Here is a 14,878-nt window from a genome sequence, read left to right on the forward strand (position 1 = left end):
CCCCGATAAAACGAGGGAGTGGTTGTACAGTATTTGTCAGCCGATTTGTTTTTCTGTGGGTCTCTCGCTATAGCAGACTTATATTGGACCCCGACACCCTCGATATATCAAGTGGGTAGTGTACTTTCTTTTTAGAGCATTTCGATTCATAGACGATCGGTTCAAAAACATTTCACCTGTACAGAAATGTCCAATTTAGAGTAAAGGGACCAACCATATAAGGAAATGATATCTACATAAGGGGCCTAGTTTTATGTAAAAGGGGTCAGTGTTGCAATACAGAGTTCAAACAAATTGCATTCCAGTTCATTTAAACCCATAAGCATTCTGAGTTTCACAAAGATCCTTCATGAAACTTAATTTACTTTGTTTTGACTGTTTAAGACAAAGAAGATGAACAATACAATTTTCCTTACTGCCTCTCCTAATATATCCACAGATATCTAAATACTGTTCTCTAGGTGATGATATAGTGTTTAGAGCTGACCAGGCTTTTTTTTGAAAGGCACTGAAACAACTGGGATAGCTGTGATAATAACCTAGCTTCCCATGAAGTGTGGTCGTGTATAGGCAGTCACAGTAGCTTTTCTTCATCCCTTATTCCAACTTGGCCAGAGCAACTACTGGTATCCCTTTAAGAGGGGCTGTATACTTGGCCACAGTGCTGGAGGTCCCAGTGACCTAAATTGGATATTGCTTTCAATGCATGTCATATACATCTGCAACATCTGATTAGCAAGCCCTCTTACTAAAGTGTAAATATCAGTATGCACAGCAAATGCCACCTTTTATGCACTCTAATTAAAATATCCATCAACTTTACAGGAGGTGACTAAGTAATAAACATGCAAGACAAGTAATTCATTAATATTACTTAGCAACGCAGTGTTCAGGAATGACAATGGGAATTAACTAAATAAATATTACTCTGGACTCCCCTGCCCAAGTTTATTTTCTTCACAGTTACTATCCCCTTGTGTTTAGAAGTATTTGTTCCCAATGGTGCTCTAGACAGTTAGCTACTGATGCATACAGCAGCCTGTGATTAATCACATACTAATTGGATCAGGTCTTCAGAGTGAGCATGCCATTAACGGCATGCAAATCATTATTATTTAAATTGTTTACCTGATCAGATATTTCTCTAGGGAAACGAAACACAAACGAGATTAGCAAAAACATGGAGAATGCGTATTAAGGTTTTGTACCTTAAATTCAATTAATATCACAAAAAATGCTGTAAGGGGAACTGGAGAAATGTTGCAGTGATACTGTAGTTTTCATTTGGGCTGACATTGCTTCTTTTTAAATGTATTCCTGTAACTGCAGACCAGGCTAACCCATGAGCTCTCCGAAGCTTAGAAAATCACTTTCAAAGGTAGCCAAAGGTTGCTTCACAAGGACCAAAAAAGCTTTCTTGTCACAGTGTAGTCATTATGTTAAAGATTTTTTTATAGCTTGCAGAGGAAATATCCAGGCATGGGGTAGCTGAAGTTGATGACTGGCTGCGTTGACATGTCTACAGAAAAATGGGAACTCACTGGGTTTATACAGTATAACAGATTGGGTGTGCATGAAGCTGAAGCCAGAACCCAAACTGTACTACTCTCCCGTTAAATAGCAGCCTTTAAACCTGCATTGCAAGAAGTATTTTCTGTAACATCCACAAGTGCAATACAGAAAGATAAACCGGCTTGTGTACTTCCATGCATCTACTTTGTTGGCCTCCGTTATTCAACACACTGCAGTACACCCACGGCCCTACATTCAATTCAACACATAAAGGCCTTGGTGGAGCAATACTCTGGGCTGCTCAATTCAGTCGCTAACTACATGTAGTCAGTAGTTGGAAATGGTACTGGAATGGATTGGAAAAGACAAGTCAGCAAGTACATACATCCCTCACCACGGCTGCAAATACTAAATTAGAGTATGATGAATCAGTATGATGAAAAAGCTGATGATCATTACGTATAGCAGTAGTGAGTACACAACAGTATAGAATAAGAATAAGCAGTGAAATATTATTACAAATATATATGTATTTATTTTCAGTTTGCTAATTTCCATTGAAAATAAAACTAAAGCTACCTTTATCAATCCATCAAATACTGCAGTTATACAATGAGGTTTCTGTATGGAAACACTGACTGGGTTATTTGCAATTATTGGAACTTTATATATTATGTTTTGCTGTTTATTTCCTATAAAACATCATACTTTGTGCAGCCTTACCCCAATGTGGATTGACACTGTATAAAACCCAACATGTTAAGAGGTCTGGGTTCCACTTTAAAAAATGTCAGGGGAACACAGATCTGTGTCCTGGCTGTATGAAGTGTCTGACCTTTGCACAGGTTTTTTTTAAATGTATTTATTTATTTATTTATTTATTTATTTATTTATTTATTTCACTTTGTGCCCACAGGGCCAGTACAGGTACATCTCAATAGTGCAGCACTAATACAAAGAGATACCTAAGTAGACCATACTCAATAATAAACAATACAACAATTATACATCCAAGCAATATCCATAAAAACACACGTATACACACACACACGTATACATAAAATACACAAATATATTAAAACATACAGATTTTTATATTTAAATTACATTACAACTAAAACTAGTTGGCGCTACTATGGGTCAGGGAGCAAAAATTGTCAAGGACTCAGGATGCACTACAGCGGCCTCTACTGGCCAGGCATCGTGAGCGCATTCGAACACCTGCATGACTGGCCTTTGTGGCCAGTAGCTTGCTGAGGCTGGTAGCTTGCTGGCATCTGCTGTCAAGCTCCTTGGTTTAAAGGCTCATATTTAAAAACTATATTTTTAACAACAGTAAAAGTGGAAAACAAATTAATTAAAACAGACTCTTTTTTTTAAATGGGTTTTTACGTGAGTGGATAGGGTTTAGTACCCAATTTACTTGTCTATTGTAGTTTTCTCTTGTGTTTGAGCTGCTGTACCATCTCATCTCCTCAGTATCCATCCTAATTCTCTCCCTTTTCTTCGGTCTGCCTCACTCCATGTCTCTCACCTGTCCTATTTCTTTGTGATCACTCTCATTTGTATTTCGATCAGCTGCTGTCTTGCTTTCTCTGCCTCTCGCTTGTACTGCAGCTCCCACTCGTTTCACTCAAGGGTCTCAATTGCACGGTGCTGAAATGATGAGACCTGTGGCTATCAAAGGCATTATACTGAAACAGGTGGAGTTGACCACAGAGCTTTCAATGTGTCTTAATCCTCTTTAGAGGGTCCCAAAGTATATTTTATTACCGGTGTTGGCCTGCACACACATACAGAGGGTACTCATAATGTGGGACTACACTAATCTATAGATTCAACACAGCATATTAAATAGATTAGGCATACTATTTGTCATATTTTTGTATAAAATCAGTTTATCTGAATCTAAAAAGTCTGTATGAGACAATTACAAAAACTGGAGAAGATTTTTGAAAATTCAAGGCAGACAGACACAATTAGTGAATAAGGACCATCATTTTCAATGATAGGGAGTATTTACACGCTCGTGGAATTTAAAACATAATTGCAAATTGTGGCGAAATGTAAAAAAATGCCTAAACACACAAAAACCACAGAAGACTATGCTTGTGACCATAAAGATTTAATGTGGAAGACAGCAAAGGAAATAAGATACATTTGAAAAGATGTGCAAGTACTGTCGAGTTACCATACATATTGTGACAGAAAAAAATGAAAGTAACCGAAAACAATATTTTCATACAGTATATAAACAGTGAAAGCGCTGACAAAAATAGCTAAAAATAAGCACTGAAAAATTAAATTAATAAAACCCTGAAAAATAGAAGCCCTAATTATAAAGAAAAAAAAACACTTGAATTTTTCATCATAAACATTTTTGTCACACATAAATATAAACCGTGCACTGTAGATAGTTCATTTAAAAGGTAGTATCATGTGCATGAATGGATTTTCACATGCAAAGTAAGAATGACTTTTCTTTTACTCTGTTTTGAACATAATGGGCTAAATTAGCACAGCTATTTACTCCAACTTGCCATTAGCAACCAATATAATGACCAAACTAGAAATAAACAACTAAGACTTTTAATTCAGGGCTTGAATTAAGCACTGATGTTTCTTATTAGTTTTAGATGTTTAATTTGGTGTTTTATCCATTCAGAAATAGCAATGCGCTAATGACGATTTGGAATAAATAGCTTGAGAATTTAGCCCAGTGTGTTGGTTTATTAACAATGAATGCCACTTAATCTTGACAACTAAATGCTTTATTTTATATAATCTATGTTGAAGATAATGTGCAATAAAACAAAATTAGCAAAATCTCTAAGCATCACTGTATTCCCAAAGCCTATATTCTAAATATATCTGGAATCCAGACTCAATAAATATGTTTTTATTCACATTCACTTGTGACCATTTTTAATTAGCGCTGGAGCTCCCAGGTTTATTGTTGTAAACTCATCCCATCTGTCAAGTTGGCAAATGAGATACTTGAAGTATAAGTCTGCTAATGAGGGACACTATATATATATATATATATATATATATATATATATATATATATATATATATATACAGTACTGTGCAAAAGTTTTAGGCAGGTGTGAAAAAATGCTGTAAAGTAAGAATGCTTTCAAAAATAGACATGTTAATAGATTATATTTATCAATTAACTAAATGCAAAGTGAGTGAACAGAAGAAAAATCTAAATCAAATCCATATTTGGTGTGACCACCCTTTGCTTTCAAAACAGCATAAGCGAAAGTCATTAAGAACTATCTTCAGCGTAAAGAAGAACAAGGAGTCCTGGAAGTGATGGTATGGCCCCCACAGAGCCCTGATCTCAACATCATCAAGATCAGGGCTCCTCATCAAATGAGGCTGCCTAAATCCACAGAAGAAATGTGGTTAGTTCTCCAAGATGTTTGGGCCAACCTACCTGCCGAGTTCCTTCAAAAACTGTGTGCAAGTGTACCTAGAAGAATTGATGCTGTTTTGAAGGCAAAGGGTGGTCACACCAAATATTGATTTGATGTAGATTTTTCTTCTGTTCACTCACTTTGCATTTTGTTAATTGATAAATATAAACTATTAACATGTCTATTTTTGAAAGCATTCTTACTTTACAGCATTTTTTCACACCTGCCTAAAACTTGTGCACAGTACTGTGTGTATAATAATTTCTAATAGTTGGAAAAAATATGACACACAATTCAGTTTAGCATTTGTTTTCTTCTATTCGCCAATAGGGGGAGCTATTCTTAACAATAGGGGGAGCTAAAGGGTTAAGAATATAACAGGTACCCAAACAAACTTGCGAGAATCAAAATGTACTGAATTGTTCTAGAAACACATTTATAAAATTTTATATATATATATATATATATATATATATATATATATATATATATATATATATATATATATATATATATAATAAACTGTAATAGGCCACATAACTTGCAAAACATAACTATTTAATGCATGTATAATGCTTTTTATATGACAAGTGGATTTCACTTCCATTGTGAATCCATGTCGTTGTTATCCAGCGATAACAGGATATGATGCAGTTTGGATAAACTATCATCACAAAACGGCTTACTTGTTTAAATCAGTCGGTGCAGAAGCAGCACATGAATGACTTTTTAAAATTAAAATCTACAACCTTGTCATTTAATAGCTATAACTGCAGGGTGCATCTTATGTACTGTTCCCTTGCAAGCACAGCTATTCACATGTCGCAGTACGGCAGTGCAAAAATGTCACAATGTTGCAATTATGGTTTTTTCTGACCTGCTTTGAATCAGAGGCACCTGGTAACAGAACACAATGGAGAAGTGCATTAAAAAACCAACAGGGGTGTTGTAGACTTCCGCAAAATTTTAGAAGATAATGCTTTAGGGAAAGAAGCTTTTGAAACCCTAAAATAGGGGGCCGCTACAAAATGTAGACAGGAAGTCAGGATTGTTGTATATAATCCCCTCGGAAGACTCTGTCTCTTCCTTGTCTCTTCCTACACCTGATGTGCACTGTGATTTATCTTAATTTAAAATAACTATTTTAGATAAAATACCTTGTACTTTAGTATTAATTAATGCTCAGTATTAAGGTGAGACTAATGGTCTTTCAGCAGAGGCAATACCTTAAACAAGAAGAAAAAAATAACACACTTTGTCATTGCATTATATGCAATTCCGAAATCGATCTAATTCGATCACAATTATTATGGTCCGTCTGCAAAGGGTTAAACATTTCAGAGGTGCTGTGTTGTGTATATGTCTTTTAGAATTAAGAGTCTATTGAATGCGATCTAAAGTTTGGGGCATTTATTCCAATTCAGTGGTGGAACTGGAGCATGTCCTCTTACGTCTAGAAGTTTGATTGAGTAGTGACTTGAAACAGGGAGATAAAATGGGTTATAAGCAGAGATGTAATTTTGGATTGAATCCATATCCCTAATCTAATAACGATCATGTCTCATTCATATGGTCATAGTTATTTGTTGAACATCATCATATTAATGAATTTCTGCGAAAAGTCAATCTTACAAAGTAATTCAAAAATATGTGTGCCACTGAGTGTGATATTCTATTCTCAAGCGAGTCTTTATTTTCAGTAAGTGATATTTCTACTGCCAATTTTATTTTACCATCAATCAAAATGCCTTCTCTTTGCTGCTTTTCTCTTGCCTTCAGTGCAAGCAGCACTTTCAAAGCAGAAAATCCACATAAAATGAGGAAGGTTGACCAGAGTCCCCCAGAGACCAAAAAACAACTCATTCAATCTGTGGTGGCTGTAACCTCTATTTTACTCTACTTAAAGCTATCCCACGAGATTGGACCAATGATTCTTTTAAGACTTGGGGTGGTTCCATTCTATTTTCTTATAATAAAAGGACTTGCATTAGCTGTTGTTGTTACTAATAATAAGTGATAAAACACCATTTAACCTCTCTTGAAACTATTGCATTTTTTTAAACTGTTAAAAACTGGACAGCCTCTTTTTATTTTGTCTGAATATTAAAACAAGTTTAAAACTTGTTGGCATTTCTAACATGGATACCAAACTGCGTTAGCTGCATCCCACTAACATAGGATCTGTTTAGTTGATTACAACATCATATGGAAAGTCTGCTCTGGGAGCTTGTGACAGAGAGCAAATGAATCCTAGTCAGCAATCTCCCTCCTGACCTGTGTAGCAGGAACAGTGTGCCCCGGACTTGATGGTTTGGCAGGTCATTTCAGGGTCAGTCGGAAGCCGGACATCCAGGAAGGGGGTGGAGTCACAATACCAGAAGTCATTGCCCTAATGTGGAACGCGAAGTGTCAGTCATGGATTGGAGGAGACGTGATTGAACTAGCTATCGCAGGGGGCGTGACTGAAGGTATAATAGGGGATGTGACGATGTAATCTGTTCCTTTGATGTGGTTACCGAAAGGTCCTGTATAGGTGACGGAAGTAATTTATTATCGTGAGTGTTTCGTGTTTCGTTTGTTTTGTTGTTCTAACTGTTTTGTAATTTCATTGTTAGACGGCTAAACATTAACCGGGAGCTGTCGCTACAAGCCAGCATCAAACCCGGACTACACTGCACTATTTCACCATACCTGCACAAGAGGACCTACTATCTGGAGAAGTGACCATGTCTGTGTTGTGTGTTAGTTATTAGTGTCTTATTGTTTCGGGACTGAAACAATGTTTTGCACGGAGCGATACACATTGCTGTGTAGCGCCCATGATTATTATTTAAGTGTTGTTGACACACAACCCAGCCAAATAAAGGAGCTGTTTTATTGAACTTCCACTGTCTTGTGTGTGTTATTCCTGAGCACTGCACCAACTACACCTGCACACAGTAAGCGAGCTGTCACAGAGCTATTCACAGGAGGTCCATAAAAGACATGTGAAGGATGCCTTCCTCCATTTTAGAACATTAGAACATGACCGAATACAAACTAATAACCTATAACCTCTCCAGCTTATAGTGGCAAGAAATTTATTTTGACTTCATTGACGGGTGCAGAGAAAACAATGTATATCCCCCAATCGTATATTTTTATTTTATTTTTTTAGAAAGTATTGATGGAGATTGACAAAGAGCCAATAGGGAGTGTGCTTTCTCTGATGCAGTATAGCTTGCTGCTCTGTGCTGCTTCAGTGAAAATGAAAACGTGCTGTCATCTACCTCAGATGCATTACTGTAACAAAAAACAGTAGTGCTACCAGGTAAAGCAGACACTGAAAGAAAACTAGAAGTGGCAAACAAAGGAGACAAACAACCTAGGAACCTAGTAGTGTTTTATCACTTTTTGATACGGTTCTCATTTGCAAACAAAAATGATCTGGCACAAATTAACCCTTGGCATCAGTATTTCAAAGTGCAGACAAAATGTCACGAAGTTACAGACATTTCGCAGGGCAGTATGCTTTTCAAATGAAATTGTCCCTCTCCAATTTGCTGGTCCTCTGCAAATGAAACAATGAGAATGTAAAAAGGTTTACCATTTCAAACAGCCATTTGTCATATTGAAATACAGGCATTCGAGTCGAACAAGGACACAGGAACTTTAATTAAACCAGTGAGTGGCAAAGAAATATGAATGATTTAATTCTCACACACGCTTGCTGCAAGGATATGTGCAGTAATAATTAAACAGAAAAAAGTACTTTGATTTCTGTAATTATTTTAAACTTTTTACCATCTCTCTCTCTCTCTCTCTCTCTCTCTCTCTCTCTCTCTCTCTCTCTCTCTCTCTCTCTCTCTATATATATATATATATATATATATCTTAATATATATATATATATATATATATAGAGAGAGAGAGAGAGAGAGAGAGAGAGAGAGAGAGAGAGAGAGAGAGAGAGAGAGAGAGAAATACAGGAAAGAATATAGACATTTTGTGCATACCTCACCATAAAAATAGTTGACTCCAATTTGAGTATAGAGACCTCAGAGAGGAGCATTGTGTGCTCAGAAATAATGCGTAGATAATACAAGACCCATGAGATTAGTAAACTGCATGCCTACCACCAACAATTATGTTATTTTATCACATCCTTCTGACGAGAAGGAATGGAATTGCAGCAGTGGCTATTTATAGTGCAAAAGGTGTGCTGGAGTCATATGTCACTGGCAAGAGATTTGGGTCCCTTGTCTGCCCCTTTTTTCTAAACTGCTTATTCGAGTAAATTAAAACAAAGCATTCCACCAACAGTGGGTAGCGATAGCCTTTTAGCCCACCTCTCCATGGTTACCGAACAACAAATAGACAGTTTTTTTTTGCCACGCCAAGATAATGCCATTCAGTGTTTGGCAAAGACAAAAGGTGTCTGTGTGTCTGAAAAGTTAAGGTTAACTACACAGTAGAGCCTTCATTGACGGGCGCTTAATTATATCACCATTTCTGTGGTAATGTGCCACAACTTATAGAACATTTATTTCAGCATTTTGTTTAGGTAAAATCATTTAAACTTTGTATACATAGAATAGCACTTTATTAAAATGTTATAATTTGAGAAATTATACATTTTCTAATTCTATCTACCCGCATTCTATTATTTGAGTAAAGCAATCAGCAAATATTAAGCAAAACTAACTATTTATTTATTTATTTATTTATTTATTTATTTATGTGTTCTGTAAAGATACATTATTTCTTGCTTAAAAATGAATGCGAGCATACCCAAGTGACTTACATTCAACTACAGCAAAACTGAAGTAACCATGGGAAAACAATTACTTGCTTACATCCAATTATGCACGACTAATTAAACTGCCGAAATGTGCTTAAGGGGGGCTTTACTATGCATAAAAATAAAGGTAGTGTATTGAGAATAGGGTATATCGCCTGTGTCTTAATGGAAAATACATTCATAATTGATGGGTTTTGTCATCAAGAGAGAGATGCTGAATCATCTATGTCTTTGGCATGTAAATGTCAGAGACCAAGAAGAGACAGACATGCAGCCAGAGACACTAAAACAATCGCTCCTTCTCTGCATCCTCCAAGGGATGTGCAGCCATCACCCGAAATACATATTGATGCTTCGATAAGGAACATGCTAATGGTTCCTGACACTGTCTAGCAAAAGGGGGTGGGTTCAATAATTTCCCAAACTGTGAAAGAAACCAGGGCTTCAATCCTTTCTTGTTCTCATCTGCATATTCTTGAAAACATATGTACAGATATTTTCTTGTATGTTATTTGCATTTTTCCACTCAACAACTAGATTCCAATTTAATTAAAAGAATCAGAAAACAATGAAACATGCCTCCAAAATTCAGCATCATATTAAGAAAGCCCCAAGGAGGTACACTTTCTTATACATTACATTATTTTTCAGGATGTATTTGCCCAGAAATATATTGCTGTACCTAACTGTGTGTGGTTTGAACTCAGTACATTTCATCTGAGAGCATCCATATGAATCATGTTATTTGCCTGCCACTGTGATTTCAAACTGGGCTCTTTCTCACTTTAGAATACTAATTCACTGGTTTACAGGAACCCTAAAATGACAGCAGTTTAATAAGGCACTTTCTTTTCAACTTATTGATAACACCGTGTAACAATTTTTTTTTTTTTTAGGTTCCTGGGTAGTAAGTGTTATTTCCTAATTGCTTATGCCTCAAAAGTATAGAAAATGGCTATTATTCCCCACAAACTTTGCTTTTGTGACCAGGACAGTGATATTTTGAAATTTACCTATTTTCCAGAACATTCCAGATAGATTCAGTGCTGAGTAAATGGAGTAACTTCTAGAACTTTCTAGAACTTTCCAGTAATATAAATAGTAGTATAAATACAGGGGCCTTAAGCCCACCAGTTCAGTTTAGTTCCAGCTGCCTAAGTGGATACATATCTGCATTTTTCTGAGATGGCATCAAGAGGCTGCAAGCATCCGGCAGATGCATTTTGCTATGTCTGCGGCCAATTTATCAAGACAAGAGCGAAAAAGTATCTGCTAAGACGTGGAAGCATCTGCTAAGATGGTGTGAGGCCTACAAGGCATGTTTCGGCATGCCTGTCGGGGATCAAGACAAACCCTGGGCACCTCATTTCACCTGCAAGCACTGCAAAAAAACTCTGGAAGGTAAGATGGACAATTGTTGCTCGGAATTTTATGTTATAAAATTTGTTAACATTTTTAAATTTGTAAAAGTTTTTAATTTTAAAATGTTTTACAATTTTCAATGTTATTGAAAAAATATATCATATATGAAAAATGTTGCGAGAATCTCTTACACATTAGTCATGGGTGACATAAATGTATTTTTGTAGGATGGTACAGAGGGGAAAAGAGAGCTATGAAGTTCGCTATCCTAAGAATTTGGCGGGAACCCACTGACCACTCAAGCAACTGCTAGTTCTGCATGGTGGACCCTTCCAAGCGGACTGAGTTCTCTGTGGGGAGGAACAACGTCAAGTGGGAGCCACTGGTGGACCCCCGGAAGGTGCTGATGCCACCACTGCACATCAAATTGGGCCTTATGAAACAATTTGTCAGAGCTCTAGATAAGGAGTCGACAGCTTTCAAGTACCTTCAAGACTTCTTCCCTAAGCTGTCTGAGGCAAAGATCAAAGCCGGTGTCTTCGTCGGACCACAGATAAAGAAGATCCTGGAGTGCAATGAATTCCCCAAGAAGCTCACTAGTAAGGAGAAAACGGCTTGGAACAGCTTTGTCGCAGTGGTTCGGGGCTTCCTGGGCAATCACAAGGCCGAAAACTATGTGGAGCTGGTTGAGACTCTGGTGAAGAACTACGGCACAATGGGCTGTAGGATGTCCCTCAAAGTCCATATCCTTGATGCGCATCTTGATAAATTCAAGGAGAACATGGGAGCGTACTCGGAGGAGCAAGGCGAGCGCTTCCACCAGGATATACTGGACTTTGTATGCCGCTACCAAGGACAGTATAACGAGAACATGATGGGAGACTACATTTGGGGGATGATTCGTGAAAGTGATTTACAGTATAATCGTAAATCTCGAAAAACTACTCACTTCTAAATCTTTTGTAGTCATTTTTGTATTACTTTAGTATAAATACATGTTAATTTGGATTCATATGTTGTTTTTTTCTGACTTTATGTGAACGAAAAGACACAAATTCGCCCGTTTTCTCATTGGAAATAGGTCAATTTCAAAATATCACTGTCCTGGTCACAAAAGCAAAGTTTGTGGGGAATAATAGCCATTTTCTATACTTTTGAGGCATAAGCAATTAGGAAATAACACTTACTACCCAGGAACAAAAATTGTGTTACATAGTGTAATCAAATGTTATAACACTTGCCTAGACAAACAATAAATAACAAATTACATTTAATACAACTAACACAGCTCTTAGACTGATTGCTGTACTTGCGGACTGACTCATTTCAAAACACTTGCTTACCTTAAAGCAACTTTTTTTTTAATAAAATGTATTTATTTTCTTGCAATTTTAATGTTGTTTTTTCTTTTCTATTTATTTATTATTTTTTTAAAAAATAAAACCTGCTGGGAACATTTACATTTTCCAGCCAAACAACATAGTAAATCCAGGTTTTAAATGTCTTTAAAAATAAAAAGATAAAACAACATTTTTTTTGAGGGCCCTGGTAGATGACCTTGACTTTTGCCTTTGATTCAGGACACATAATTCGTGTCACGGTCATCTGGAGTAGTTTCATTACACTCCTTCCTGTTAATGCACATTTCTGTTATATAAATAAACTTTACATTTTTACAGCATTATATATCACAAAGAGGATTAAGCCAATGAATTAAGACAAGACCATATGCTTATAATTTTGAAGACTAGCTGTATTGGAAAGATTTATTAATTCTACCACCAGAGCTCATTACACCAGGTACCTGTACAACTATACCTGTGCTAATTAAGTGAGGCCTCTGTGCTGAATTCACATAGGTAGTAAATCCTTCAAGCGCCCTTCTGTGCTTCTCGCGGACAGATATTAAAAATGTTTGTTAAATATAGCCGTTGAAATATTTAGATCAGTCTATAAACTAATAACTGGAATAGTGGATGAGTATACGTTATCCACTGGCTGAAGTTCTGCAGAGATGGATACCTCCTGCCAACCATATGTTCAGTTAATTGAGTGCACCAGGTTTCAGGAATGCAGCCAGGCAGATTCATTACTTGTTTTTTTCAGGAAACCAAGCTGGCACTCTACACCTGAGTAGTGCCTATAGGTTTAATCACAGAAGCTACACTAAAGTCTATACTTTGTGTTAGTTACCATGGCACCAGTGTAAGTTTGGATACAACATATAAGAGAAATAAACCCATTAATAAAGTCTAATTGATACAGCTGAGTTTCAGGAGTGGCAAATAAATGGAGATTCAAAGTAATGAACAGCTGCATTTTTTAAATGGGTGTCTTCTACAATTTAATGAGATCCTTGCATCCTGATACCAAGGTTTATCTTCATCTTTATATACAGAAAGTTTTCCTTCATTATATAAGTTGTGCATCATGCAAGCCACACTATTAATGTGGGTGCCAGTTGCCTGTGCCAGTTTTATCAAATTAATGGACTTTGTTTAGTCATTCACCTTTCTGTGGTTTTCATAAATAGGACTTCATGTAACTCATCTCAGAAAAAAAAAAAAAAAAAATCAAAGAATGTTTTATATGTCATGCATGTTTTATAAAGCATTCCAATATACAATTGTTATATTGAGACTCAAATCTATGTGCACAGAAGAAGGTGCCATGTTTATCAAGCTATGTAACGCCACAAGCAGAGTTGTGATAAATAGTCAGTCTTATTGCTACCTTGACATCTACATAGTACTTCCCTTAGGCAGAACACTTAGTTCCACTCTGTTCTCTGTCTTTTTCAATGCCAGATAGATGTCATTTTAAATTACTTTTTTTAGTTTTTCTCATGACAGTAACTCTTACAGAGTGGTAAGCCCCGTAGCTCACAGACAAATAGCCGCAACTTCAGACAGACATCAACAAAACTGGTTAGTGGGCAGACATGTCGTGTGGATGAAGCAGGACTGCAGCCACCCACATACCACTGTTTCAATAGGTTCTGACCTTTGCCAAGATGATGAGGGAATCATTGGCAGTCCCAAATGGAAGAAAGAAGGTGATATTTTATCTACAATTGTTTATTGTTAAAGAAAGTAAATTCCTGTTTAATCATTGACTACGTCTCTCCCATTATTAACATTTGTCATTGGTTCACAGTGCCATGTCTACCTATCACAGTGGCAAAGCCAAAGTATGATTAACCAGGAATGTAGTTAACATACACATGCTTTTATTTAATATGGATAGCAGTGACATATTGGCTAGGAGGTAATCATGTTGACTTACTTAAGGTTGGCTGTCAAGGGGTTGCATCCTTTCGCAATTATCATGTTTTTAATTAATATCCCCTGACTTAAAACATACTAAAGGGAACTACTGAGAAAAACTGAGTATCTGTACACACCTAATGTCCACACAAGCATGTGATAGCCTGGTCCTAGCTTCTTGTTTGGCTTTAGGATGTCATTATTACTTTGAGGGATCAATTTATTTACATATACACTTACTTACTTTTTTGTATCATTATACAGCATAAGGGGGTGAGTGTAAGGAGAAACTTCACATTTCTATGGATCCATTGGGTGGGGATCCTCAGTCAGGATACCTACTGCCGTCCTTGATCCAAGAAAGTTTGGGATCCTCTGCCATCAATTCTTCTATTGGGCACTCTACTGAAAGGTTTTATGAGGTGGTTTGTCATAACTGTGTAATTAGGACTTTAACTTGTTAACCTGTAAAATCAACAAAGTGCAAAGTGGATATATATGTACTGTGTGCCTGTCACAAAGACGGCCGGAGT

The 14,878-nt window shown here is 36.6% G+C and overlaps 1 long non-coding RNA gene across 1 annotated transcript in view; it reads left to right on the plus strand.

Annotated features, from left to right (window-relative positions):
• The window catches only part of LOC131737551 (uncharacterized), a 129,420-nt gene extending 121,623 nt beyond the window's left edge, over window positions 1-7,797 (plus strand). The window contains exon 3 of the long non-coding RNA XR_009329199.1: window positions 7,553-7,797. This is a non-coding gene — a long non-coding RNA (uncharacterized LOC131737551). The remainder of the gene's footprint in view (window positions 1-7,552) is intronic.
• The last annotated feature ends 7,081 nt before the right edge of the window (window positions 7,798-14,878 follow it).

This window comes from Acipenser ruthenus, chromosome 7, assembly GCF_902713425.1.
Source record: "Acipenser ruthenus chromosome 7, fAciRut3.2 maternal haplotype, whole genome shotgun sequence".
Taxonomy (NCBI): Eukaryota; Metazoa; Chordata; class Actinopteri; order Acipenseriformes; family Acipenseridae; genus Acipenser; species Acipenser ruthenus.